We start from the raw sequence: 27,127 nt of genomic DNA, 5'->3' as shown, positions 1-27,127 counted from the left end.
ACCGACAAACACAAACTGACCTAGACTGAGTGCCGGTCAGCATGTGCACACCATAGTTAGTGGTGAGCCATGAGCACTTCGAATGCACCATTAGAGACAGCTCCAGGTCAGTGCTGACAAAAATGCATGATTCCCACTCTTTTAATTTCAGAATGGCAGGGCAGAAAAATAATACTTCCACAGATTTCATTTTCATAGCATCCTGCTATCAACCCAAACTATGAGACTCATGTGCAGCCTCTGGCAACCATCATCCGGATTTTACATGGCAATAAATTAGGGTGACCAGATTTTCAGAAGGAAAAACTGGGACAGGCACAAACCTAGAAATAGGCCTAATGTCCTTTTATGTCTCAGGGCATCAAAGGTTATGCCAACAACTATACCCATCTCCCTCCAAATCCCTTCTCCAAATACAGAGAATGATTGCAATGAAAATCTCAAAGGCTTATCAGCAAACCCCTCTGCTCTCTCTTTCTTCATTTCCCTCCAACAAGGGCACGAAGTCCTTTGGGTGACCTGAGAAATCTCAGAAGAGGCAACTCCCTGCTGCAGAGTTATCATCCTGTCCTGGACTGATTGTCAGACACATCCAGAGCCAATCGATTCATCCTTGAGACTCAAGACTGTTTGACCACCATTATCCCCGAATACTACATATTGGAAAAATCTGACACTTTAAAAATTGCATTTAAATCATTAATGACGTTAGTTGAACAATGTTTTTTTCGTTCTTCTCCAGCATAATCATACCGTTAGAATAATTGCCAAATACATCACAATTCAATAATCTTGTTCAAAACGATATACATGTTAATTATTCATTTTTTAAAAACGGATGGAAAGGGAGGAAGAAGAAATACTTCACAATTCTTACAACCATATCCGGGACGTCTGGTCACCCAGGTGAGGTTAATATGATGGCCACCGAAGGTGAGAACCCAGTAACAGTTCTTTTTCAGTGTTCCAGAAGATGCTGTTGTACAATAACCTCCAGGGGTGTTCTGAATGATAGAGTGCTCACTGGTGCTCTCTCGGTGTAGAAACAAAATGATGGGGTCCCAGCAGAATGTGATGAGGGGCCCCAGAGACTCGCATATGTCACAAATATTCAGTAAATGGCTGAGGTCGACTTCAAGTGTGAAAATTGAGAGTGAGAAACCCCTCTTCTGCCTCCACCGTGCAGTATTATATGGTGCGCAAATTGCATGTTTAAGTCAAAAGGAAAACTGGGCATATTTAAAAACAACACCCAACGTTGAGGCGATGTCATTACATTTTAACCGTGACGCTGAATGAGGACCAGGTGCAGGGCAAGAAATATGAAGTGGCAGGACAGCGGTGGCCCCTACGATAAATCTAAAGCGCAGGCCATCAGCATGAGAGACAGGAGATTAGAAGAACGTGCCTAAATGCCAGATAGTTAAGTTATCTACAGTTCGTGCGTAAGGCTCTTGTTGCTTTTGTGGATCAAGTAAATAAAATATATCAACATTATACCTGTCTTGACGGCACCAGTGCACGTATATTTTCACTCATGCTGAACGTTGTATTTGTAAAATGTTTATGAGCAGTCCTGCACACTTCCAGCCAGCCGTGTCCGAACTCTGCCAAAAGCCCGCCTTCAGTAATTCTATACCGGAAATGAAATAACGTTCTGTGAAAGGCAGGCGCAGTCAGCCCCCGACGTGACATCACTAACGTGATGACCATGCTCTTTCACTTTCAGTATGCCTCGACCATGGGACTTCGTATGAAACATACCAGGCGGCAGCCACAGAACAGGAGAGAAGGACATTATTTTTATAATTACCGGGCCATCAATCTGCCGGAGGAGAAAACAACATAGACCCGGCCCGGTGAAATAAGTGCCGGTGGTGAGCACCGGAAAGCTCCGGCACAAATTAAGCCCTGGGTCCATCACTTTCACACGCCCACATTCCTGACACAGCAACTACACAAACTCATGGATTGCATGGAGTGGCGCTTAGCTAGCACTGTGTGTAGTGACCAGCATTAAGTCACTTCTCACACACCGCCAGCCGAGCGCCAGTCCACGCACACCACCAGCCAAGCACCAGACCACACACACTGCCAGCCAAGCACCAGACCACGCACACCGCCAGCCAAGCACCAGTCCAAACACACCACCAGCGAAACGCAAGTCCACGCACACCGCTAGGCAAATGCCAGTTCACGCACACCGCCAGTCAACGCCACTCCACTCAAACCACCAGCCAAGCACCAGTCCAGGTACACCACTAGCCAAGCACCAATCCAAACACACCACCAGGCAAGCGCCACTCCACACCACCTGCCAAGCACTAATTCAAACACACCACCAGGCAAGCGCAAGACCACGCACACCGCCAGCCAAGCACCAGTCCACACATCCCGCCAGCTAAGCACCAGTCCACAGACACCGCCAGCCAAGCGCCAGACCACGTACACCGCCAGACAATCGCCACTACACGCAAACCAACATCATATTTTAGAATTTTTTAATATAAATAAAAAAACACAAACAAATTGCAAATTGATACAAATCTACTAACACAACAACTAAAACTAAATACACTACACAAATGCCAACTTTGAAACTGCACAAAAAGTATTAAAAAATAGAGGCCAGGCAGTTCACTTTACCACTCATGGATGCTCCCAAAAATTATTTTCCTTGTGGTACATTCTAAAACAAGCAGGTACGCACAGCCCAGGGTTAGAAGGACAGTTGTGGAGGTACATACGAACCTCCTTCCGCAAACCTCTTCGCCAACAGACTCTACATCTCCGACTGGGAAAGTCTTTTGAGGATGTAGGAGGAATTTGATCAGGAAAGTGGCGATCTTTCAATCTGGCAACATCCTCCACCACTCCAACTCTAGGAACACTTGCCTGTTCCACTAAAACAAGGCTGCCTATTACAGACTCCTGAAACTTTACAAAAGTCATCTTTGACTGAGGACAAGATTGCTGGAACACAACAATAGCATTAAAGGTTGCCAAGTGGAAAAGATGGATAGCCAACTTTTTGTACCAAATGTAAGCCTTACGAAGAGCAGCATACGGTTCCAACCTCTGATCTACACTGTCAACACCACCCGTGTGCCTATTATAGTGTAAAATGAACACAGGTTTGCGCACTTCTGCAACCTGACCCCAAACAGTCACAGGTTCAGTGCTTTCATCACGTATGGTAGTCAACATATAGACATCTCTCCTGTCTGAAAACTTCACAGCTAGAAGCTCCTCGCAACGCAATGGACCGCACTGTCCCCGAGCAAGCTTTTGACAGACAAGTTCTTTTGGGAAACCTTTACGGTTAGAGCGGATTGTGCCACAAGCAACAGTGTCCACTTTGATCAATTCCCTGAACAACCGCACACCAGTGTAGAAGTTATCTACATATAAATGATGGCCTTTGTTAAATCATCCTCCACGAAGTTCCCACACAATTTTCTCAGTCACTCCAAAAGTGGACAGACAACCAGGGGGGTTAATTCTGGATTCCTTACCGGTGTACACCCTGAAATTAAAGACATATCCAGTCCGACTGTCACACAGCATATACAGCTTAATTCCATAGCGTGCCCTCTTACTAGGAATGTATTGCCTACAAACCAAGCGGCCCTTGAACAACACCAAAGACTCATCCACTGCAATTTCTTTCCCAGGAGCATAGATCTCAGAAAATCGATCAACAAAGTGATCAATGACAGGCTGAATCTTGAAAAGACGGCAAAATCAGGGTGATCTTGTGGCAAAGCTAAACCATTATCGACAAAATGCATCATCCGAAGCAGAAGCAAATACCTATCACGACTCATAAGTTCCGGAAATATAGCAGTTGCCGTCAAGGGACTAATAGACCAATATGAAGCCATTGATGGCTTCCTAAGAAAGCCCATCAACAAATTTAAACCCAAGAACTTCTTCATCTCTTCCAGATTTGTGGGAGTCCACCGGGTAGCTCTAGCGTGGGGCTTAAGGCTGGCACTGTTCTCCCTCAAAAACTGTTCTGCATACAAATTAGTCTGCTCTACAATCTCAGCTAAAAACACATCATCCATAAACAACAGAAAAAAATCAATCGGCAAAAAGTTTTCAGTGTTCACCCTTCACCCTGGAACACCAGTAAATTCAGGTACTGCCGGCTGCACCATGCCTGGGGCAACCCAGAGGTCAGAACTTTCAACAGGAAGTCTTGCAGTCCCAGGCTGCAGCCCTGATGCGTCTTGTCTCACTATACCAACGGGAAATCTAGCAGCCCCAGGCTGCAGCCCAGATGCCTCTAGCCGCACTATCGGCATAGCAATGTCCTCCTCAAACACAGGCACTTCATCCACACCAAACGTAGCTTCATCAGCACTCAGAGTATCTTCATCATCAGATGATGCCATGTGGAGAGAAAACTCACTACCTGAATCTTCACCTCCCACCTCTGCCTCAGAATCAGAGTCAGTCTCTGGACCATGGTCAGAGGAAGAATCAAAAAGCATTCCAACAACTTGCTGAGCAGTAATCTGGTGGCTAGCCATTATCCTTACTAAGAAAGGAGACTGTACAAACAACTCAACAACCAACACTGTGCAAAGTAAGTAAAAAATGTAAGCCTTTATCAAAAAGATCTATATACTGAAAAACGATACAATTCACTTACAAGAGACAGCTACACTTACCAGCACCTACTCTGCAAAGACACAGCAAATAGTCAACGATATCCCACTAAAAAGAAGAAAAAAAACATAAAATCTACAGAAAACAAAATACACATCAAGCACAAATGGAAAACATGTTTTACAATCACAAAAAACAGAAACCAAACATACTCGTATTATTACACACTTTGCAAAAAAAACATTTACATTGAAATTGTACAAAAAAGGTCTCTTACCAAACACATGCAACTACACAAACAGCAGAACCACCAGTAACGAAACCGCACACTGCAACATTCTAAAGAGCAAAAGCCTTGAACAAGAACAAAAAAGGAGAAAATAAAACATTACACTTTACAAGAAAAAAAAACAATACACAATATAACAGGCTATGTCACAGGGTATGTCACAAATGGGGGCCAAAAGGGCTGAATACACATAAACAAATATATGTCCCCTGGAAGCAAGCACAATCTTCATTTTTACATCCCTGGCACTAGTGGGCTGGGGCCAGAAACGCCCAAAAAATCAGGCTGTCTGTCCCCAGGGGGCACAGAATATAATTTTTTAAACAATTGGACCCCCAAGAAGCGACCCTTGACATAGGGGAAGCTTTAATTTAAAAATAAAAGAATTCCCTGGTGTCTAGTGGGGGTTTTCTGCCCCCCCCCCTGGGGGCAGAAAGGCCAAATAAAAAAAACCAGTCTACACCCACAGGGGGCAGAATATATTTTTAAAAATATGTGGACCCAAGGAAGCGACCCTTGCCGAAGGGGTCGCTTCCAATGTAACTAAAAACAGTTCCCTGGCTCTAGTGGGCTTTTCTGCCCCCCCCCCTCCCGGGTCCAGGAACGCCAAAAAACGAGGCTGTCTGTCCCCATGGGGGGGGGGGGGGCAGAATATAAATCTTTTTAAATTTGGGCCCCCTGGAAGCAACCCTTTCCCAAGGGGTCGCTTCCATTTCAAATTAAAAGATTTCCCTGGTGTCTAGTGGGGTTTTCTGCCTGCCCCCCCTGAGGGCAGAAAGGCCAAATTAAGACACTGATCTGGGGGCAGAATATATTTTTAAACAAATATGGGCCCAAGGCAGGGACCATTGCCCAAGGGGTCGCTTCCAATTTAAAGAGCAACAAAATCCCTGGCTCTAGTGGGCTTCTCTACCCCCCTGGGTCCAGAATCGCCCAAAAAAGCGGCCGATCTGCACCGAGCGGGGGGCAGAAAAGTCTGAAAAATGTATTTGCCCCCAGGAAGCGACCCTTGCCCAAGGGGTCACTTCCTTTACACAAAAAAACAATCCCTGGTGTCTAGTGGGCTTTTCTACCCCCCCTGGGTCCAGAATCGGCCCCAAAAAATGGCCGATCTGCCCCCAAGGGAGAGGGCAGAAAAGTCTAAAATACTTATCTGCCCCCTGGAAGCGACCCTTGCCCAAGGGGTCGCTTCCTTTACAGAAAAAAACAATCCCTGGTGTCTAGTAGGCTTTTCTACCCCCTCCCCCCCACCCCGGGTCCAGAATCGGCAAAAAAGAACGCCCGACCTGCCCCCGGGAGGGTGGGGGGGGGGGGCAAAAAAAGCCTGAAAATTATTTTGTTTTGCCCCCCTGGAAGCGACCCTTGCCCAAGGGGTCGCATCCTTTTCACTAAAACAAATCCCTGGTGTCTAGTGGGGGCATTCCTGGTGCACGATCGTGACGCTGTGCACGATCGTGCACCAGGAATGCCCTGCATTGGGACCTCCGGGGAGAGGAAACACTGTTTCCTTGCCCCCGATGCCTCGAGGCACCGAGAAACTCTTCCGCTGCCACCAAACAGATGACTTTTGTGTCACTGATTGCGAAGCCTTGTTATTCAAAATCACACTCACGCCTAATTTTACTTTTTCCGGCATTCTGATGTACTGCCCTCCCGCCCCAGCAGGGCCGTGCGTGCTTTCTTTTCCCGATCAAAAAGCCCCTCATATCCTGAAGGCTGCAAACTCTACCATACTGGGCAATCTGAAACTGCACTTAGATGATACAAAATGTACTGAGAGCTCAACACTCATTGCTGACTTATAAGCAATGAACTTTCGTCTATGCAACTCAGGTCTGACCCGTACAGCGGGTCATTTGCTAGATCCTATTTTCTCCAATCTACTTTATCTTAGCTGTGTCCCTGCTCTTCCCCTATGTTGGTCCGATCATTTTGCTGTAGCCTTCTCATTGAAAGTTGCTTTCTCTCCTCCAGGGACCTGTCTGGTGCCTGAGCAAAAGAGGAGAACTTGGGCTAAACTTGATGTGCCGGCTCTAAATAATCTTTCAGATTGCTGTTGCTGAGCTTGGTTCCATCCATAATTGGATTGCTCAAGCAGTAGACACTTGCCTCTCTCTGTCTAACAAACGCTCAAAAGACAACTGCAACCAGCTCCCTGGTTCTCAAAGGAGCTTAAGAGTGAAAAATCTAAATGTCAAATCCTAGAAAGAAGTAGGAGGAAGCATTATCATGAACAAGATAAAGTGGCATATAAAAAAGCCCTTAAAAAATACCACATTCTTTGTAAAATAGCTTGAGCATAGTTCTTTACACATAAAATTTCTCAGTCACAAAATTTTTCTAAACTCTTTTTAAGGTGGTTAAATAAATATCCGGCGCAGAAACCCAGACTACCCCCCTGGCTCTTACTGGCGCCCAATGTGAAGAACTCGCCCTCTACTTTATTGATAAAGTTGAACAAATACACTCTGCACTGCTTAGTAAACACTCTCAAAATATTTCACAAGAGACAGAGACCCCTACTACTGTCCCCCCTGAGTCTGCGGGACTAGGGTCACACGTTAATAGTATCTCCTCCAATAATTTTGAAAACTGGACCCTCTTGGAACCCAGTTCCTTCGGCCACTTCTTGGCAAACATGAAATGGGTTTCCCTCTGTGACTTACTCCCCTTTCATGTGATTAAAAAGCTGGACCTGCCAATACTCTCGATAATTATGGATCTCCTTAATGCCTCCTTATTGGAGGGCATTGTACCGCGGGAATGGAAACATGCTATGGTGCTCCCTCTTCTGAAGAATACCAATGCCGACCCCATAAAGCCATCTAACTTTTGTCCCATCTCGCTGCTCCCAGCCTTCTCCAAAATTCTGGAAAAGTATATAAACGGTCAGTTGACCACCTATGTGGAATCTCAGAACTTCTTCCACACCTCTCAATCAAGTTTTAGAGCTGGCTACTCTACTGAATCAACTCTTCTTGGAGTTACGGAAATGATAAGGCACAAGTTAGATGAGGGTGAAACAGTGGCCCTTATCTTTCTCGACCTCATCGCGCATTTGACACAGTGTCTCACTCCGTCTTGTTGAGAGCCTTGCAGGCTCTGGGCTTAGCTGGTTTAGCCTTGCAGTGGATCGGATCTTTTCTAGCTGACCGAACCTTCCAGGTTTCTTTGGCGTCAGCTAATTCCAACTCTTATCCGTCTCCTTATGGAGCTCTTCAAGGTTCGGTGCTGAACCCACTGCTGTTTAATTTGTATGTCCGTCCTTTGGCAGATGTGTGGAAGAGGCTAGTCGCTCCCTTTTTCCTATGCTGCCGACACTCAAAAAATGTTTTCCCTTTCCTCTGTTAAGGTGTCTGACCCCTCTGCTCTTAAGTCAGCTCTGAGTAAAGTTGCATCTTGGATTAAAAATAATCTACTCAAACTGAACGGTGAAAAGACTGAAGTTATGTCTTTAGGGAAAAAACATGATCTGTTGGGTCCTCAGCATTGGCCCTCCGAAATGGGTGCGCTGCCTTCGCCGGTACACCACGTTCGCAATTTGCGTATCATCAACAGCAAGCATCTTTCTATGAAACAACAAGCCACTAAGATATCTGCCATCTGCTTTACTATTTCAAAATGGCAGATTTTTTTATGGATGATACCCCTCTCTGCCCAGAAAACTGTAGTCCATGCCCTAGTCACTTCTTGGCTGGACTACAGCAATGTTCTCAATCTGGGCTCCAATAAAGCTATAATCCAAGACTTCAAGTAGTGCAGAATGCGACTGCTAGACTACTGTGTCAAGTGCCTAAATCTTCATCAGTCACCGGCTTTCTCCATAGCCTCCATTGGCTGACGGTGGAGAACCCAATAAAATGTAAAGCCCTATGCTACATGTTTAAAATCAAAATTGGAGTGCCCTCCAAATATTTGCAAAAGTTAGCTCAATGCTACCAACCATCTCGTCTTCTGCGCTCTGCCTACCAGATGAGGTTCTCTGTCCCGAAATTCAAACTCTCTCGCATGCTTTGATGGTCCTTTTCTTATTTAGGACCAACCCTGTGGAACTCTTTACCTATCTCACTACGTGGGGAAACCGTTTATGGAGTATTCCGCAGACGTTTGAAGACTTGGGTCCTCAATTCTTATATTTTCTCCTTGCTAGATCTCAGCTTTTCTACCGGGCCGGCACCGGGGAACCCCTTGGGGTAGCTGTGCGCCCTACAAATTCAAATGCCTTTTATTATTATAAAAGGCATTTCCATTTACAATGCCAGTAGCTCAAAATCTCGCAATTGCGAACCTATTGCATTGCAAGTTATTTTTTGCCCAGTTGTCCTGAAGCATCGTGTAACGCTCCTATGCATTTTGTTTCTCAGTCTTGTACAACACAAACTCGCCCCAAAGGCATTTGAGCACTTTACACCAGCATCAGTTAAAATACACAAGGGCTGATTCACTTTTTTTTTAAGGGACAGGGAGAATACGTAACCTGGCCAAAATCAGAGGATGTTGATCCGACTCCAAGACTTGCACCCCGTTTCATAGTCACAAAGTCAGAAGCTCTGGCCGTAAGGCCTACTCCTCTCACTACTGAAAGGTGGCAATGAAGTGTGCCTTCCGTATGTGGGAGCAGTGCAACAGACATTGCAAAATTCGGCATTTAATTGGTGAAAGGGGTGAGAAAGGACCAAAAACAGAGTCCCAAATGTTAATCATGCGTCAGTAAGTAATTATTTTGATTTTAGTAATAGCAGTATTGCCTGCTAGTATTAGTAATACATTATGGGGCATATTACCAACGTTAAGCGATATTTATCGTTAACGATGCTTAGCAACGAATTTTTTAACGCTAAGCATCATCAGAAATTATCGCAGATAAACCTTGCTATTATCAAGGTTTATCGCAAATGCGATAAAAAACGGCCGCAATGCATGAATATCGCTGAAAAGTCAGCGATATTCATGCATTACCGAGATAATGCTCTTAGCCATGTTATCCACCTCCCATTGGATAACATGGCTAAGAACTGCTCAGGGCAGGTGTTAGTTTTGGGAGATATTCGCGCTTAGCGCGAATATCTCCAAAAGTTGGTAATAGGAGATAGCGATGTTAGCGACTGTTTCCAGTCGCTAACATCTTGGCACGCCCACTTTGCATGTCATTAGTGATAAATATCACTGACATGCAAAGTGGGGCCCAAGATGGTCGCTATCTCCTACTAGCTGTCGCTAACTGGTGTTAGCGACAGCTAGGTAATAGGGAGATAATTTATCTCCGCTTTCTTGGCTTTTAAAGCCATAAAAGCGGAGATAAACCCCCTTGATAATATGCCCCTAAATTTTTATTATGGCTCAGCTTGATGCCGTATCCTTCGACTACGACCGATAAAGTTGTGCTAGGATTCTAAGTTGTGAATTTGAAGTAGCACGTGGTTCCGCGCAGCAGGTGCATTGATCCACTGAATATCTTCGTAGGCTTTTTGGATTTGCAGAAGTACTGGGAGTCTGTCTCCAGTTCACTCTCAATGTACAGAAATGCTGAAAGCAAAATACGTACCCTCAGATTGGTATTACATTCCCTAAGAGAAATTATTCTAGAATGGTTACTGTAATATATCGGATTTTCTCTTGTGGTTGCAGGCCTGCAAAGCTGCTGAACAGGAAAGAGAGAATCTAGTTATATTTTCCCAGCTGAAACTGTGTGATCCTGGACAAATCTTTTTCAGGTCTGTCTTGAGAACACAGCTGTCTTTAAGGCCTACTGTTATAAATTCCTTAAAACACACAGAGCGATTTTTTTGCTCTGTCCAAACAGAATTACTCACTCACCGCATACTATTGACTCTTTGCTGTATCACTCCAGCTATGTAATGCTTGCCTTGCATTGCATTCGGGGCTATTTTACATCTCAACAGTACACCGCATCATCAAGCATTAAATTATGTATCACATATTTATACTATTCAGAAATCAATTGATTTTTATTGTTTACTGCAGCAAGCAGTTTTATTGTTTTAATTAAGACTTAAAAGCCAGGCTAGCTGGATTTGGCAATCCTTGTTCTCCTTGTATCTCTGTTTCATTTGTTTGCTTTCAAAAGGCAGCTATTAGAAGCAGGCAGTCATTTGTATTGGCGTCATATTCAAAACAGGACCTTTTCTGATTTGTTGGTTAAGTGAAGACTACAAGCCTCTTTGGTCTGCTTGTCAGACTGACTTTCCCTTTAAAGATGTTTACTTTAGGTGCCACGAGTTTGCTCCTTATTTCGTTTAATAATTGTTAAACGTTGATTAACCATGGCAGGGTTTATCAAATGAAAAGCCTGGGTAGCTGTCCTTCTTTTCCATTTCCAGAGATTTCTGGTTGTCTAATCTCATTTCACTGTGCACATTTTTTTGCATTCTGATACGTTTGCTCTTAGCCTTGGATTTGTCAGATGTAAGCAAAACTTTAAACTCCAGAATGCAACTGGAAAAAATAGGCCTATAGATGCCGCTCGTAACGAATACAAGGAAATTTGAGGTCCCTGTAATGTAATCGTTTCCTCATTGAAGCAAGCCATAGGGTTGTACGGCCTTACAACGCGGGCTTTTACCCCGCATGCCATTACAACGCATTTTTTACAACGCAAGTCGTTACAACAACTTGCGTTGGGGGGCGCTGGATAGTGGAATAGTTTAATTTTCTATTCCAACCGCAGCCCACGTTGACAGTAGGGAAGGTGTTGGATAGAAAATTAAACTATTCCCTATCCTACAGCACCCTCCAACGCAAGTCGTTGTAACGACTTGCGTTGTAATAGCCTCGTTGTAATAGCAGTGCGGGGTAATGCCTGCGTTGTTATGGATGTTTCCCAGCCATAGCGGCCTGTGTGTACAAGCTTTTAACTGTTTGTTTACGTTTGCATCTGTCGTGCGTAAAAGGTCTCAGAACCCATATAAATGCTGGTGGGCTGCCAACTACCCTGCTCTCTAATAGAGCAGTTATGTGACGAGGATCACAACTCCATGTCGCTGTCACATTCTTTAACTGGTTTCTGGTAAAGAGAGCTGGCCTTTAAGTAAATGCAGGCTCACTACAGTCTGTCCTTGGCTTAGTGTTCAGGGAAATGCTCAGAGGCATGTCTGAGATCTGATATCATTTTGGGATCCGTACTCTAACGCTCCCTTTCGCCAGCACCCAATATTTACTTTGATCTCAGACCAGTATAGCTGGCGCCACACACAGACACAGTCCAAAACCAGCCAGTCAGCACCTGGGTACCAAGCACCAGCCTACCAACCCGCTGCCCATTCACAACTCAGACCTCAGTAAACTAAAGTTGCATGTCAAATGATCAAGTTTTTATTAACGGCCTGAAGTAATATTGCGTCCAGAATGATTACCAATATAACATCAAGGAAAGTCTATATAGGTATATATAGATTCACTGTTCCTAAATCCACCTCTATGTACATATTCCTTCTTAGAGTGCTCCACTTTATGTTTTTAAAGTGATCCTCGGTAACTTCCTTACTCACTTACCACATTATGTAAAAATGTAATTAATACTCTGCATGCATGCTAATGTTGGCTCAACCATTCAGAAAGCTTAGAATATTGACTTCACTACTACGCATTGTTTGTCTGTATCCTATTTTCATTGAACACCTGAAGCCGGAATGTAAAGCAGATGGAGCAGGCTGCAAAAAGTTAATTGTTTATTTTCTATATCCTTTCTATTATTAACAGTTGATAATTGCCCCTTCCACCGCTGTTAGGGGTCGATTATGATGACGGACGGACTTGCGTCCGTCCGCCACCACTGAGTATGAGGGACCGTCCGCATGGGCAGTGGCGGTTCCTCCATGGCAATTAGGATGTGACCACCACCCTGGCGGTCACATCCTGTATTTTTTACATTGCGGCGGGTGCTGCTTGAAGCAGCACCCGCCGCAATGTAAAAATTGACAACAGTGCATTTGCATGCACAGAGCGGCAGGCACCGCGCGGTGCCTGCTGCTTCGTGCACGCAAATGCAGGGGGGTACATAGGTACCCCCCATGTGCACCCCCCACTCAACCTGGGGGCCCGCAACTGGCCCCCAAAGAAATCACCGTATGCCTTTCCACGGCGGAGAATCCGCCGCGGAAAGGCATCTGTTGACCCCCATCCTAATATGGCTGGCGGTATCTGATAGACACCGCCAGCCATGGTAGAGCTTTTCCACCGCGGTCGGAAGGCGACCGCGGCGGAAAAGCTGCGGACCGATTTTGAGACCCACCGCCATCCTAATTTGGCGGTGGGTCTTTTGTGCCTCCCCAGCGGTTTTCGCGCATCCACCGCCGGCCCGGAGAATGTGGGAAAACCGCGTTCCTAATCGGCCCCTTAGTGTCTGTTATCTGTCATGTATATGTTCCCCCTCTGCACCCCACTTCGATTGATTTCTTCATTTTTATAACTTGTATCCCGTGCTACCTGATCCGTTCTGAAGTTGATAAAAGATTTTACTGTTCACAAAGTCGAAGCTACGCATTTTAACAAAACCCTAGCTTTGGGAAGCTGAGTCTGCCCAGTAGAACACTAAGGGGCTGATTTACGAAACCCTTGCGCCACTTTTGCGTCACTTTTAACATGGGAAAAGTGACGCAAAAGTGGCGCTACAGGCTTGTAAATAAGCCCCTAAATGTGCAGGTTACACCACAATATCTAGAACAAATGTGTTAATCTCAGGGGCCTCCTTTACGGTTGGCGAGCATCAAAGAATGGAAACATGGGCTCAATGTGACCCACTGATTGGCAGGAACCAGCTAGGAACTGATAAGCTTTCTGTGGCACAGTAACTGTTGGGAGGGGGATGGGGTGGCCTTTAGGAGTCATCATGAGTAGACACAGAGACACATATGCTTAACTTTGTGTATTCTATGCTTGTTTTTTATTTGCTTGTGTGAGATTGTAATTTATAAGAATCACACATATTATATGTTCTATCTTCTGCAATTCCATTACACATTGTAGGAAATTGGGTTATTAGTTGAGAAGGCTGGAAGCCCCTCTCAAATAATGAACACAATCCTTGTCAGAGTGAAGCACAAACGTCACTTTGCTTAACCCTCTGGTAGCTTCGCGAAAAGCAGCCGGGCTTAAATTAGAGGCAATGTATAAAGTGTTTATGCACAAATAGCAATAAAGTGAAAATGCAACAGAAGAAAAATCCCTAACCAACTTAGAACAGAGTAAATATTAATAAATAAAATGACACCGAAACTACGAAAATCCAGCCAGTAGAACTGGTGAGATGAGTTTAACGTTTTACATAAAAATAGCACCAAGAACCACAGATACCAACTTATGGTTATCTGGTTTTGCTGGATCCGGGTGAAGTCACAAATTTATAATGAGCATGATGTAGTACAAGATCAGATGAACCTTGGAGTCACTTCCAGGGAGCCTGGGTTCAAAGCCAACAGGTTGAGTCTTCCTTCTTCAGACAGTAGGGCAGTACTTCTGTTCTAATGAGAGGTTCTGAAGGTGCCACTTTTATCCCCAGTGCCAGCCTGTGAGGTATGTATGACGTTACAAAGCATACATTTACACCGCATGCCTTTACAACACAATTTTTACATCGCAACATCCTTTACAACGCACTCCATTACATTGCATTACACTACCTCGCATTTTTAGAAACTACCTTTACAACACATTCCAAGACATTGCATTATACCTTTACAACGCATACCATTACAATGCATACCATTACATTGCATTTAAGGTAAGTATTAGATAGTATAGGGGTAAAAGTTACTATTCTAACTCCAGGGGGTGCAACAGTAGGGTAAGTGTTGGATAGTGTAGAGGTAAAAAGTACTATACTAACTCCAGGGGGTGGAACAGTAGGGTGAGTTTTGGATAGTGTAGTGGTACCATGCGTTGTAATGGTTTGCATTGTAATAGTATGCGTTGTAATGCCTGCGTTGTAGTGACATGCGATGTAGTGTCATGCGATGTAGTGTCATGCCTTGTAATGCCTGTGTTGTAGTGACATGCATTGTAAAGGATGTTGCGATGTAATGACTGCCTTGTAAGTGTAGTGCAATGTAATGGTTACGTTGTAAAGGATGTTTCCCGCCTGTGATTTGAGGATTCCGCCCTTTGTCTAGCCATTCCCTTTTTCTTGTTGGTTTGGCTCCAAATTGTCTAGGGTAACAAAGGGCAGGCAGGTCTAGGTGTTAGATGCATTGGTCAGTGAAAGAGCAGGAAGCTTTTAGAAGCCAGGAAGGGGATTGGCAAGCTCTGAGACTACCCAGTGAAGCTCAGGATAGCTGAGTACAACACTGCAGTACATCCGCTCAGGAAGTGTACATCCTGCCCCGTACCCAAAACCGCATTTGTGTGCATGTCTGGAAAGGATACACAAAGCACCTCACAAAAGCCATTCATTGTCATGTGACCATGGACTCTGGCAGAAAGGCACATTTGGTTTGGCCAGAAAAATGCCAACTTTCTAAAAGTGGCGTTTTCAGAATATTACCTTATAGCTCAATCTTTACCTTTAACAAGTGTTTTAAATAACAGATAATTTGAATGGAAACAACATTTTTCTATCTGGTTTCAAACTGAAGTTATCAATTGTTACGTGTAATAAGGTAACCCAGTGTTAGCCTATGGGGGAGATTGCCTTACAACACTGAAAAACAACTTTTTTTTCTCTGTCAGGGCATATAAAACATAAATTCACTTGTTTGACTTTTTAAATAACATATCCACTACCATAGGAGTGGTTAGGGCTTACCTTAGGGGTGACTTATAAACATTCAAAAAGGAAGATTAGGTCTGGTAGGAAGTTTATTTTGAACTTTTTTTAAACAATTGTTATTAGGGGCTGATTATTTTCACAAAGTTTAGGTTTGACTTTGGTTACTAATCTTTTTACAGGAACTTTCTTTGCATGATGTACCAAATTTCAATTTCAGCACAACAACTCAGATAGCCTTGTCAAAAGAGCACCAAGAGGATTGCATGAAATCAGAGTACTGAAAAACAGATTGTTGCATAGGGAACAGACCGACTTGATGTTTATTATTGTTTGTTTCGTTTTCATTTTATTTACAAACAATTCCCCCCTAAGAATGGAAAGCATCCCAAAATGCATTGGGCAATGAAGTTTTGTAATGATTGTAAATTTCTAGAACTCATGATTCACAATATGGATTTATAGGTTTTTGTATATAATCAATGTAAAAAGAAGGTAGACCACCAGAGTGATCTATGTATTAGCAAAAACACATGTTTTTATCTCGAGGTTTGAGATTGTAAAAACAAAACAATACACATCGATGTTAAAGCATTGAATATGTCAGTACATTATTTATGATATATTCTTTTCGCAGTGCATTCTGGGCCCAAAGAATCATTGTCTTTGGCAGGATTTTGAGAGGAAGTTTATTTTGCCAGGTGGAAATGGCAGTTTAAATTGCCCTACAGACTGCAGTGGCACGCTTGAGACTTGTTTTACATGTTCTACTTTAGTAGGTGGATAATGAGTGCTGCAGCCCACTAGTTGCATTTAATATACAGGCCCTCTGTAGATGTAGAACCATATACTAGGGACTTACAAGTAGTACCAACGAGGCTTTGGCCATTTTAACCATGTTCAGATCGGGAGAGCACAAGCACTATACCCGTGATCAGCAAGGAGAACGCGCAGAGTCCTAAAGCCAATAAAAGGTGGTTCAGCAAAGGCAGGAAAAAATCTGGAGTCACACTGTAGAGACAGCCAGGTCCAATAGACATTGTGATGTCACTTGTGAGCCATCAAAGTCAAAGATCATCTGGGCTCTGCTGCATCCATGATTTTGAATAACACCTGTCACCAGAAACTCATTCTCTGACACCTCTGATACTCAGGTTTATGGACCAATATTTGTATGTGATGAAGCCATAGTGGGAAGGAGATTCCAATGCTGTTTAATATCATTATTGAATTCAGATCCATGTTGAGGAGATAGATATTTAATAGTAGAACATTTAATGTCCTTCGCAAGACCCTTTTCGTGGACTTTATGAGAGTTTATGTTCTTGGGAGGGAATGTAGACTGCTTATGGTTAGAGGGAGGTCATTGATGGACACCTGGATTCTTGCGACTAGTCTACTGTGGGAGCTTCTTAGGACGCCCTCTGAGGATTTCTCAGTTGTTCCGCTTTATTAATGATATAGACCGCCGATTCCGCTAAGAGTTAACGGCTGGATGCTTCTAGGAGATGCTTTTTGTGTGGGGTTACCCCTAGGAGTGTAGTGTAGATTATTTATTTAGTTCACATTTTAATTAAGTGAACCTCAACTGGAAGGATGGTCAGTGCGCTTAACTAGAAGGATTGTCACTGCGCTGTACATCAGATCAACATGGGGGAGCAATGCAATCTACTGCAGAGAATTGGCATTCACATACTTTTCTACCCCGAGCCATGTACTTGATTTCTGAAAGAAACTAAAAACAATGCTCTTGTAATAGACCCCAGTCAGGCCAGTACCCTTCCTCGGGTGCCAGGATACCTTGCCAGGTGATATACGTGCCACAAAAATAAATATCAATCCATATGACTAGTAGGCTGTTCAATAAGAACATATAAAGATGCAGCAGCTGCCTCTGCACAAAGCGTGGCGTGCAAGCCATCGGAGATTAACATGTTACGCTATTGCTCTAAGCCAACTGTGTGACTATGAGTAAAGTCCTGTGCCGGTTATCTCGTGCTCATAATAGAGCCCTCTCCTGGTTCCTTGGTTATGGAAGAGGCTAGTTAGGAGGAAGCGGGTGAGCATTTTCCATGATCCCCATCGAGCACAGCTCCCATGTCTCTCTACACTGCATCTTGAGTTGTTTTGGTCCGCTTCCAGTCTTACTTATCACCTCTCCTACCACCCTTCTGACTGTTTTGGGAGCTTCTGGTTTCATGTAGTCTTTTCAGACTATTGAACTGCTTGACATCTAAAGATAGGTGTATCAACGCTCTACATCTCTTCTGCGTCGCTGACGCACTTAAGACTAGAGCGTCAGACCGAGCTGAGGACATTGGCTCTAATACCAGGCCTTTCGTGACAAACACAACACGACGAATGGCTGTTGACAGGGCTTTTGAAAACCACATTTAGAGCTTGAAAGCTTTTGGTGTTCTGCCCGTCTGAAGCGATTCCAGTAATAGTGTTCTTGACATCCTCTGTAAATTTCTTTCATGGTGATGACTGTGGGCGTGACCCTTCACTTCACATCCGGGGTTTAATCTCACCTAGGCGTAACTCATTCCGCTTTCATAGAAGAGATATTTGAATGCAGTCTCTTGGGTTTAGAGGCAGAGCTGGATAGCTGTCCCTCCCACATTTAAACAGAGGGAGCAGTATAATTTTTGTTCTAAATTGAAAGCTTCTTGATTTTCCTTCTAGGGCTTAGTGTCTCCACCCTGGGTGCCGCTTTGCATGCAGGCAGGGATTTGAATAAACCCTAATCCAGAGGCTCTGCTTGCCAGAGTAATATTTTGAAAGCTACTTAGACTCGTGGATATTGTGCCAGTGAACATTTCTCCTTGGCTCTCATCACAGCTGGACGACTTTCGGTATTTCTACAGGTTCACGGCTTTTTGCAGTTCTGAATTGAACATGGCACCATCTATATTGCTTGTTTGCTGGTACTGGGCTTAAGTACCCCCCTCCCCCCCCCACAAACACACACACTTTGTCTTTCGTGAAATTCTTTGTGGTTTTCTTCTTTATACATGCAGTCAAATATTAGTGAGTAGAGATCAAGCAGACAAAAAGTACAATTTATTTGGGATGTGGTTGTGGCTTTGTCTAATATTCATTTTATGTTTGTTTCTCAGCCAGTGAGATCTTGTAAAAATGCCTTTTGGCAGACCGATCATATTAAACTGTTATCCTATAGTCAGGACCAGAAGAATTATGTGACAGAAGAGGGACAAGTTATGTGGCGAAATTTACTAAATCATGCAGCATGAAGAGGAAAATGATGTGTCGTAGTGCAGCACATTTTGTGATACTGTTACTTCATTATTTGGTCACTTTTTACACATGGTAACACTTAAAGGGAAAAATGTTCACCATATTAGTGTCTGTTTAACACCCAAACACAGCAATAAGTAACTGGAAGATGACCAGTCAACCTTTGTGAAGGGCTTTCCACCGTGCAGCAACACGCGACACAATGTGTTTAATAACTTTCGATCCGTTTAAGAGACACTTATCATGTTTGTTGTTGTTAAACTCTGCAGATTATGGAGCAGATGATGTTTTATGTGGCAAATGCGGCAAATCCATAACAATTGGGAAACCAGTGCGGGCGCAGAATCACATCATTCAAGTGTCCTGCCTATAGCTATTTATCCCCTAATTTTAACAGTCCCTTTCCTACTCGAAAGTATTTCTGACCCCCATTGCTAAATTGTTTTGTTCATATTCACCATTTGTTCCATTTCCCTCTGACTTTAACTGGGGAACGTCAAAATCGAAATCGCCATGAGAGTCTCGCTCTAGGATTTACCACAAAGAAGTGTGGCTCAATGGTTAGAGCGGCAGACCCTGATGCAGAGGTCTAGCCCGGGACCAGGGTTCAATTCCCCGCCTCGGCGAGTATTGAGCTCAAAACTTCCACGGACCTGATAATTCTCGCCTCGGTGCCTATTCCAATCATGGAGTGCAACTCTGGGCAACAGCTTGCTTAATCTCCACAACGGCCCCCACAACGCTAAGGATGCCTGGCCTCCACCTTGGGGGTTCCCAGGAGTGGACACCTCACAGGGAAAGCCAGGATGGGTTCCACAGCGGTATTCGTACAAGCACCTTGAAACCCTTGCGGGTGAGTAGTGCGCTATACAAGTATCAATTTACATTTACAAATCGCTGCAAAATGCGTGTTGGTGTGGTAGTGTTATACCAATGACTTTATCCTTCGGATCTGGAGTGACTGCCACTGCCTTCAGAGTCCTCAGGGGTAATCTTGTTAATGAGAAAAGTAGTTTTATCATGCCTGGTAATGTTTTATGCTATTGCTGCTAGTCACGTATTTGGGTCGTTCACAATAAGAGAGAATTTTTATGGAATAAAATTCCAGTGTCGGTACAAGAACCGAACGGTCCAAAAGGACCTGGTTGTATTGTTAGAAATGCTTGCGAATTAAGCATGGGTTTCCGGTCAGAGACGCTGGTGTGGCTGTAGAAAGGAAGGAAAGCAGTGTTAGCATGTGTGTTTCATTTGTCTAGTACCATATGCTGGTGTGGCTGTAGAAAGGAAAGCAGTGTTAGCATGTGTGTTTCATTTGTCTAGTACCATAGGCTGGTGTGGCTGTAGAAAGGAAAGCAGTGTTAGCATGTGTGTTTCATTTGTCTAGTACTAATAATCACTACCCTTAACATAACCTTTTCCTCCGGGACCAGTAAGACTTTTGACAACTTTTGTGACTGCATGCTGTTGGAATATTCACCTTTCTGGTGGGTTTGGTCACATAGATCCTTTCATTGTTCATGTCACTTGAACTAGCTCTGGTCTTTTGGCCAGCAGTTCTTTTGTTATAAACTGCTGCCTTAGCAATTCCTTCCCTGCTCTGCTCAGCCAAGCGTCTGAGGTGATAGACTGTTGGGGGGGTCACAGATTGGCAGAGTTGCGGCTATAGAGTGGGCAGAGAAGACAGGATTCTGGTCTCGTTGGGAGTGGAGAGAGGGGTTATGCTATTCAACATACCTTCGTCTAAAAACTTCCAGGGGAATTAGGTTCACCACATTATTGATGGGGCCCGAATCCTTGTCATATGGCCAGATCCATCGGGACAAAATGCTGCACATAGCTCGAAGGAACAAAATGCTGCACATAGCTCGAAGGATGTGCATACTTAAGTGCCGATATGATGGTGCATAGAAAGGACTAGTGAATCAGCATACATCTCATACTCCAAGACCAACACTGGCCACCCAAGATTCACAATTTTAAATAAAAATACCTTTGTTTGGTTTTTCACTGGAACTGATGCAGCGCTTCTCCGGAAATAATTTCTAAATCCATGTCACCTTTCTCTGAAGTATAACTTCTAACATATTCTCATCAGTGGGGCCCATAACACTGCAAATCACTCATAAACACTTACACTCTACTTCATGGATCGGTGAAATTCAAAGGAAAAGCTGCTGTATCATAGTGGAGTATCTAAAACTAAAATTGAATATTTATACTATTTACACCTGCAGTTTAGATACGTTTACCATGGTTTTAATTAAATACGACATTTTATTTAGACACACCACCATTTAGATCAATGGATCTGCTAGTAAAAAATTAGGCGTAGGAAAAATCAAAACCAGTTTAATTCTCCATTTATCTAATTTTTATTAGGAGCAAATTCAGCATGTCTAAGATTATTCACTTTATTTATTTTCTTTTTTTTCTTCAAAAAACAACATTTAAAAAATAAGGGTTTAAATTCAAGATAGCTGGATTAATTTATTTATGAAACTTCGAAATTAGACATTTTCATTTTATTTTATAAAGCAAGTATTAGCAAAAGACAGATAGTTCCGAAATAATCACTTATTCTCCTAACATCCCTAGCTAAGCTCTCAGCTAAAGTGCATCTCCCTGTGAAAGGAAATTTAAAAATTATTCAGAGTCTTACGTCGCCGGAAAATCAGCATTCCAGCAGCATCTCTGGTAGAAATCGAAGAGAAGTGTTTTCTTCAATAAAATCAGCACTTTTTATACTTTTTTCACTAGCTCTATCTGTCTAAAAGTGTAACATTTTCTTTTAGGCCCAACGAGTCAAAATGGGAACTATCATAGAAACAAACACAAACGAACAATAATTTTAAGTAATTTGACCCTTCTGTTTACCGCCCCTCTTTCTAAAGTTTTCCCTATTAGTAATTACCTAGCAAATTGCCACATTTAAGCGTGATATACTCACTTATCCTCGCGTTTTGCCACGATAATGCATAAACAAAAGCACATTTATGCTACATTCCATTATCTTAAAGCTGCTCATTAGTTTATGACATGACAAAATGACATAATTAGTTAATTATGATTGCAACATAAGCCAAATTAGTTCCCATGTGTATTTGTGTAGGTGCATTTCTTATTCTAAGTTGATAATTCACGTATATCATTCCATTAGTACAAATTATGGTTATGGAAGTGTGACTTTGCAAGGGGTACGCAAAATTTTGCTTCTCCACCTCGCTCCATCAACTCCCCCCGTTGGTGATTTATTACCAAATATCTCCAAAAAGTTTGCAACATTTTTATTCAGAACATGTTTCAAATTCTTCAGATTAGTATATCTATACTTTAGTATCGTTTTCTCCTTAAAAATCTTTTCTTCAAACTCTTCCATTTCTATATCACCTTTTTCTCTTTCTTTTTTTCGTCTCTCTTGGATCATTTTCTTTAATGACTTTCTAACATTCCTTCTTTTTCTGTATATGCAACATAATCTTATCATTAAAATGACTAATACTAGTACTGTTACTGGAATTAGTATTTTACCTATAATTGAACTACCTATTTCTTGAAACCAATGCTTAACTGCTGTAAAACTTCTACCAAGTCGTTCAAGAATACCATCAACCTCCAGTGGTTCAATTTCTCTGTGCAGTTCCATAATATTTGTAGTTTACTTTTCAATGTTTTGACTTTTATCTGGAATGTATGTCAAAATTCCACAAACTCCTCCTTCTTTGCTAATATAATGTCAAGTGCAAGACGATTTTAAATTACCATAGTTCTCATAGCAATCATTTCAGTGTTTACCATTAGGAATCCACCTGCTGTGTCTGTTGACAATCTATCTACTATCGTTAACAATCTCCGAATTCGATTTGCATTGAAAGATATTCCCACTGCTGGTATCAGTGCTCCAAAAACATCACCTATTATTTCTATGACACTCTCTCTTTTTCTACGACTTAAAGGTTTACCTATCTCATGGATTCCATTAGTACCTCTATCTACATGAAAATTTTTAGGAAAGACCAAACCCACATAACATGTCCCATACCAGTGATCAGGTAGTCTATAATAAGCCTTGTTTCCGCAAATAAAGTAAACACCTGGAAAAACAGGATCATTTCCCCCTTTAAACCCCAAACCCCCTTGAATTCGATAAGTATCTAACAATGGAGTGTCTATATTTATTGCTACATTCACATTTCTTTCATCAATATTTTCATCATTAAATGTCCAATATTTAGATTTTTCATGCTTCACTTTTTCTTTACGTTTATAGGCAATTTGCCTTTCTTCAACCTTATCTAAAAATGCCTTCTCTTCTACTTTCATTTTACATGTTAAATTGTTTTTAAACGCATAATTATGACTTAACTCATCTACTTCTAAAAAATATTCTCCCATAACTATAGCAGGCTTTTTCTTATTCAATGCCTTATCAATTTTCAGCTTCGCAAAGACTTCATCCGAATTGGAATAATGATATTCCAGTTTACCTGTTTGATAAAACATGCTTGCAATCACACTACATGTGACTCCATATGTAAGTGGAAGGTGATGATAGGTCACCCCCTCAGAAACAGATGCAAGTAACTTTACACACACATAGCAATCACTGGCATCCATTGTTCTAACATACTCAGATAACAATCTTGAAAACGTGCTCTTGGTGAAATCACTTATGGAGCTATCTTGATGTAATTCTGGCCTATATACATGCTGCTTGTTAGACTTTGATTCAACATCTTGTTCACTTGAACTTACATTATGTTTCAGCTTCACTAAGTTATCTTGGAAAGGAATGATAATAGCTAAAATTATCCATATCAATATCAGTAATCCAGTACAAATTAAACACGTCCTGCACCATTTTCTAAAAATAGAACATTTCGTCTTATGATTATTAGTAGATATATATATTTTTTTACACAGGGACTTTTGGTAACAGATTTTATTCGACCTTATGTCACCTATAATCCTCTCCCCTTCTAACAAGTTTTCTTCGACCTAATGTCACTTACAAGTTTTAGTTTTCTAACAGAATTTTCTTCAACCTTGTGTCACTTACAAGTTTTTCTTTCCACTTACAATGCCCCTTTCCTTTTTCTTCTTCTGAATCTCAGATTTACTTTCCACCTTGTCCTTCTGATCAATTACCACTTTTCTTTGTGGCTCAGTTCTTTACTCACTTTTCCCATCTGTCTTTGGGCAACTCAAATTTTCTTGACTGCTGTTTACTTCTTCAATTGGAGGTAATACAATGTACGTCCACTCAGGTGATTTGTACTTCTGATTTGGTCTTCTAACTCTTTTTGACCTTTGTACAACTTCTATTTTCTTTCCCAATGCTTCTCTCTGCCTGGTTATTTCGTTGACCTGTTCTTCTTGTTGTCTTTCTTTGTTAAGCAGTTTAAATCTCAGTCCATCATTTCCTTTAGGCCAATTATCTCCTCTACAAAATCTTTTTGTCTTAGGCTCCGTGGTGTTATGTTCCACTCTCCAAGCCCTTTTCCTCGACTCTTCCTCAATGGAGTTTCATCTGCACTGTCATCAGTCTCACTTTCAGTGTCTTCGACAGTTTTGTTTTTAATGATTTTTACAGCGTCTTTCTCTTTTTCAGAAGCAGTTTTCTCTTTAGACAGTTCTTTCACTCTGTTAGGAACATCTCCAAAGCTGGTACTTTGAATCTCATCCTCTTCGTGAGCTGTTTCCGCTTTTCCAGTGTCAGGATTTTCGTTCCTGCTCTCAGAGCTTTCAGTCTGTCCTTCAGAATTTTCTTCTTCACCTGTTTTATCTTCACTTTGTTCAGTGTCCTTACTGGTGTCAGTCTTTACCAATTCTCGATCTTCAGATTGATGTTCAGAATTCGGTACTTCAAGACTTTCTCCTTCTCCTTCAGACGCAGAGCTAGTATCTGATTCTTCCAGATATCGACGTTGCTGTCGATCTTCAGTATCTGGACCTCTCTCTGGTTCACCTTCAGAGTCTGAATCAGTTGTGCTTTCACTTTCTTCGTTTCGATTTTCAGGTTCAGGCACACGGATAGTGTGGCTTGCATGTACCCATCTCTTTACTCCAGCACATTTGACTGCAGTAGTGCTAACCAAAACAACTTGTCTTGGTCTCTGCCGACGAGGCACCAAACAGTTTCTTCTGCGGTGTACTTTTATTCGCACCCAGTCTCCAGGCACTAGATCATGTGCTGGACTTTTCTCTTTGGTGTTTGATTCAGTTCCCACCTGATGGAACACAGAAGTTACCACGTCAGACAGGTTTTTGCAGTAATCCAGTATGATGTCATCATTAAGTGTCAACAATTTATCAACTGGTACATATGCTTGTCTCATCACCCTTCCCATTAAGATCTCATGTGGACTCAATCCAGTTTTCCTGTCAGGTATGCTTCTTAAGGTCATCAAAACAAGTGGCAAGGCATCAGGCCACTTTAGTCCTGTCGCTAAACACATTTTTGCAATCCTGTTTTTAATTGTTCCATTAACTTGTTCTACCACTCCTAAAGCCTCAGGTCGGTAAGCACAATGCAGTCTCTGACAAATGTCCAGTGCTTCACATACCATTTGCATGAGTTCATTTTGGAAATGTGGGCCACGATCAGTTTCAATTGTCACTGGGAAACCGATTCTCTGTATTATTTCTCTTAAAGGTAATTTTGCAACAGTTAGCCCATCATTCCTTCTTGTGGGGAAAGCTTCTACCCATCGGGAGAACAAACAAATGATCACCAAAACATATCTGAGTCTCTTACATGGCGGAAGCTCGATGAAATCCAACTGCATTAGTGTAAATGGACCTCCCTCCCGTCCTATGGTTCCCAAACTCACAATAGTTCTTCTGTTTGGATTAAACTGCTGACAAACTAGGCATCTCTGACACAAGCTCTCAGCTATCATCCTGAACTTGGGATTGTACCACGTCTGCCTGAATAGTCGAAGCATGGCATCCCTCCCAATATGAGCTTGACCATGGTACATTCGGGCCATATTTGAGATCATGCTATCAGGCATTACTGGTCTTTGTAAACCCAGATTTCATCTTCCTCTCTTTTTCTACACCCTGCTTTTAACCAGACATTTTTCTCTTCCTCATCAGCTTCTTCCTGCATTTGCCTCACTTCCTGCCAAGTTTCAACTACAGTTTGTTAGCATTAAAGGACTTGAAACATGCTCTTTCTCCCTTTCCTTATTGATGGATGCAAGATTTTTGGCACAGTATTTAGCAATTGAGTCTACATACCTGTTACCTCGGGTGATTTAGTCATCCCCCATTTTGTGTGCTGCACATTTTACCACAGCCAATTTGTCTGGTAGTTGGATGGCGTCATGTAACATTCGCACAAATTCTGCATTACGTATGGGGGATCCTGCAGAAGTCAAATAACCTCTTTGGGACCACAGTTGTCCATAGTCACAGACAACTCCGAAGCCATACTGACTATCAGTCACTATGGTCACTTTGATTTCTTTTCCCAACTCACATGCTCGAATCAGGGCAATCAACTCTGCTATCTGAGCAGAACGAATTCCTTTCAAACAAGAAGCTTCCAATACATCTGCCACTGTACAGACAGAATATGCTGCGCTCAAAGCACCCTCATCTGTTCTCAGACACGAACCATCTACAAACATCACATAATCTGATTCAGGCAATGGCTCATCTCTGATGTCTGCTCTTGGTTTGGTACAGTATTCAAGAACGTCTAAGCATTTGTGGTCAACCTCATTTCTCACTTCTGTTTCCATTGTGTCAGGCAATAATGTGGAAGGATTCACATTGACGCATCTTGAAATTGTCACATTTTCTGCTCCCAGAATTATTTTCTCATATTTGGTCTTCCTATTATTGGTCAAATACTGTGTTTTTGTCCTAGTGAGGAGAATCTCCACGAAGTGAGGTACATACACTCTTACAGGAAATCCCATCACTATTCTTTCACTCTGTTCCAGACTAAAGCTTGTGGCTGCTACTGCTTTCAGACAACCTGGCAATGCTTTTGCAACAGGGTCCAAAACAGCTGAGAAATACGCAATTGGTGTTCTCAGTTTTCCATGTCTCTGAATCAGTACTGACAATGCACATCCTTCTCGTTCACTGCAATATAGTTCGAATTCCTTTTCATAGTCAGGCATCCCTAAAGCTGGTGCTTCACATAAACTCGTTTTCAGTTGTTCAAATGCTTCCATTTCAGTTTTAGTCAGAACTATAGGGTCTCTAATATCTGCTCTTGTTAATCTCTG

This window comes from Lissotriton helveticus, chromosome 1_1, assembly GCF_964261635.1.
Source record: "Lissotriton helveticus chromosome 1_1, aLisHel1.1, whole genome shotgun sequence".
Taxonomy (NCBI): Eukaryota; Metazoa; Chordata; class Amphibia; order Caudata; family Salamandridae; genus Lissotriton; species Lissotriton helveticus.
The sequence above is the reverse complement of the archived record's forward strand: the minus strand, read 5'-3'. Positions refer to the sequence as shown.